This window comes from Capricornis sumatraensis, chromosome 7 (genome assembly GCF_032405125.1).
Source record: "Capricornis sumatraensis isolate serow.1 chromosome 7, serow.2, whole genome shotgun sequence".
NCBI classification, from domain to species: Eukaryota; Metazoa; Chordata; class Mammalia; order Artiodactyla; family Bovidae; genus Capricornis; species Capricornis sumatraensis.
Genome location: NC_091075.1, coordinates 113,836,589 through 113,840,412, shown reverse-complemented (window position 1 = coordinate 113,840,412; position 3,824 = coordinate 113,836,589). Strand labels below are relative to the sequence as shown.

Below are 3,824 nucleotides of genomic sequence, written 5' to 3'. Positions count from 1 at the left end.
TTCCTTTCGCTCTATCCTTCGTCCTCTATGAGATGGATTTGACTGAAGAATTTCAGTTACAAAAACACATAGAAAAAGGAAAGAGGAAAAGCCACAGATGTCAAACCAGAGTCTAGAAAAGAACAGGCCTGAGAATCGACTGCAAGAGCTCCTGGCCTCTAAACACAGGCTAACAGTGAGAACGTTCGCAGCAGACGCCAGGCCATGTCAAGCCCTTTATAGACACCGAACTCGCTCCCTTTCACCTCAGTTTGGTTGGCCAAACGGAATAAAACAAACACCTGGGACCAGAACATCTTGCTGATGGTAATGGCTGTTAGCAAGTGCCAAGGGCCACATTCTATGCCAGGGAATTCAGATGCATCAGCCTATGTCATCTTCTCAACCAGTCAGTGACATAATTAATATTGTCTTCATTTTTGCAACTGACAGAAACTGACTATGCCCAAGTCACCAAGCCACTAATGGCAACTCTAGGATCCAAATCCAAGCTTGTATGACACCAGTCTTTCTTCAAACCACTATTTTATACTCTTAGCATTGGCACAACCCACAGGAAAATTCCTTCTAGATAACATATATATATGTATATGTATATATATGCCAAAGAATTGATGCGTTTGAACTGTGGTGTTGGAGAAGACTCTTGAGAGTCCCTTGGACTGCAAGGAGGTCCAACCAATCCACTCTGAAGGAGATCAGCCCTGGGCTTTCTTTGGAAGGAATGATGCTAAAGCTGAAACTCCAATACTTTGGCCACCTCATGCGAAGAGTTGACTCATTGGAAAAGACTTTGATGCTGGGAGGAATTGGGGGCAGGAGAAGGGGATGACCGAGGATGAGATGGCTGGATGGCATCTCTGACTCGATGGATGTGAGTTTGAGTGAACTCCGGGAGTTGGTGATGGACAGGGAGGCCTGGCATGCTGCGATTCATGGGGTTGCAAAGAGTCGGACATGACTGAGCGACTGAGAGACTGAACTGAACTGAACTGAACTGAACTGATGCTGCTGCTAAGTCGCTTCAGTTGTATCCGACTCTGTGCGACCCGATAGACGACCTCCTACCAGGCTCCTCTGTCCCTGGGATTCTCCAGGCAAGAACACTGGAGTGGGTTGCCATTTCCTTCTCCAATGCATGAAAGTGAAAAGTGAAAGTGAAGTCACTCAGTCGTGTCTGACTCTTAGCGACCTCATGGACTGCAGCCTGCCTTCTCCAGTATATAAGAATATATATGTATGTGTATATATTGCACATTGTATATATATTAGAATATATATATATATGTATATATTGCACATTGAGCCAAAGTAATAAAGTGTCGCCTAGGAAAGATCATTATAGACAAATATGTGAGGGTGATCAATAAATAGAATATTAGTCCTTTAAAGTCAAATAAACGTGTCCAAAATTTTAGAATCTGTGATTAAAACATATTTTTCTTTGAAAAAAATTGTTAAGTAAAAATGATGGGTTGTAGCTGGAAAATATCTAAGATCAAGTCCAGTTAATAACATTCCATAATTCCATAATAACATTCCCCTTGACATTATAAAAGGGAACAACTATTGCAATATTCTATCACAGAGTATTTAACACTCATCCCTTACACATAAATAGAGTGCTACTGTGCAAGCTTGATACTAATATTGAGGACCTGGTTACAGATTAGATTTGATCACTGTCCATGTTGGCAGGAAGTGGAAAGCATATTCAAGTTGGATAAGTTACTGAGAGGATAATAAAAGGACTATTTGTAAAGAGATGCGGAGGGACAGATGAGCCAGCAAGGAATAGCGCAGACCCTGAGCCCCTGTTGGATGCCTCTCTCTTTGCAGCTGTGCTTGCTAAGATCCTGGTACCCTCCCTTTCTCCTTTACCTTGCAGGATGAGAGGTGAGCTGCTCCTCGTGGTTGCTAGGCTCACGTCTTGCAAGTCCATTATCCTTTCCTTAACTTACATTAGACAGAAGGAACTGCAGAGTCAAGCCTGCATCCCAGAAAGTTGGCATGATGTCAAACTTGTAATCCCTTCTTCCTAAACCGTTTCATCAGGGAAATGTCAGTCATTCCTGGGTTGGAAATCTACAGGCAGCTGCACTTTGAGAGCAGATTCAAAATAAATGCTGGCTGTCAAGACTGCTCTTTCTACCAACAGAGGAATGAATAAAGAAAATGTACACAGCCATTGAAAGAAACAAGCTTGAGTCGTTTGTAGAGACATGGATGGATCTAGAGACTGTCAGAGTGAAATAAGTCAGAAAGAGAAAAACAATTATCATATATTAGCACATATATGTGGAATCTAGAAAAACGGTGTAGATGATTTTATTTGTGAAACAGAAATAGAGAACAAATGTATGGAAACCAAGAAGAGAAAGGAGGGCTGGGATGAACTGGGAGATTGGGATAGACATATATACTCTATTGATACTACGCATAAAATAGATAACTAATGAGAAACTAGTGTGTAGCTCAGGGAACCCTATTCAGTGTTCTGTTGTGACCTAAATGGGAAGGAAATTCAAAAAAGAGGGAATATCTGTATACATATAGCTGATTTGTGCTTTGCTGTGCTGTAGAAACTAACACAGCATTGTAAAGCACCTATATTCCAATAAAAGTTAATTTTAAAAAACACTGTGCTTTCTGACATCATGTATTCAACAAACATTTATTGACTTTACAGATTCAACAAATATTTGTTGAGTGACCACTGGGTACCAGACTCAGTCCAAACACTGGGATTACGAGAAGCACTTAAGCCCTGAAAGCTGATGCGTGAACATGGGCACCTACAATACAGAATGAATACACAAGAGGCGTAGTTCTAGAATATGTGAACAGTAATCCCGAGAAGTTTCCTGGAGAAAGGTACACAAGCCTGGGTCTTGAAAGACAAAGAAGATTCGTTTCTTGAGGAAAGGATACAAGGTCACTCAAGCCAAGATAGCAAAGTGTGCAAAGATCCAAAAGTGAAAGGCAGCTCGGCTTCCAGGGCTTGTGGGACATCAAAGGGGAGACGTTCAGTCGTCCAATAGATGCAGCTCAAGTTGGAGATGGAAGTGTGAATGGAAATCATTCATAAGAATTCCCTGGTGGCTCAGACAGTAAAGAGTCCTCCTACAATGCAGGAGACCTGGGTTCGATCCCTGGGTGGGGAAGATCCCCTGGAGAAGGGAATGAAAACCCACTCCAGTGCTCACTTCGGCAGCACATATACTAAAATTGGAATGATACAGAGAAGATTAGCATGGCCCCTGGGCAAGGATGACACACAAATTCGTGAAGCGTTCCATATTTTTACCTCAAATATCCAAAGCAATCTTGAGAAAGAAGAATGGAACTGGAGGAATCAACTTGCCTGACTTCAGGCTCTACTACAAAGCCACGGTCATCAAGACAGTATGGTACTGGCACAAAGACAGAAATATAGATCAATGGAACAAAATAGAAAGCCCAGAGATAAATCCACACACATATGGACACCTTATCTTTGACAAAGGAGGCAAGAATATACGATGGATTAAAGACAATCTCTTTAACAAGTGGTGCTGGGAAAACTAGTCAACCACTTGTAAAAGAATGAAACTAGATCACTTTCTAACACCACACACAAAAATAAACTCAAAATGGATTAAAGATCTAAATGTAAGACCAGAAACTATAAAACTCCTAGAGGAGAACATAGGCAAAACACTCTCCGACATAAATCACAGCAGGATCCTCTATGATCCACTCCAGAATTCTGGAAATAAAAGCAAAAATAAACAAATGGGATCTAATTAAAATTAAAAGCTTCTGCACAACAAAGGAAAATATAA

At 41.2% G+C, this 3,824-nt stretch overlaps 1 non-coding gene across 1 annotated transcript; it reads left to right on the top strand.

Moving 5' to 3' along the window:
* The first annotated feature begins 3,198 nt into the window (after nt 1–3,198).
* Nucleotides 3,199–3,305, top strand: LOC138082488 (U6 spliceosomal RNA). The gene has a single exon (XR_011145115.1). It is a non-coding gene; the product is annotated as a U6 spliceosomal RNA (small nuclear RNA).
* Nucleotides 3,306–3,824: the final 519 nt, after the last annotated feature.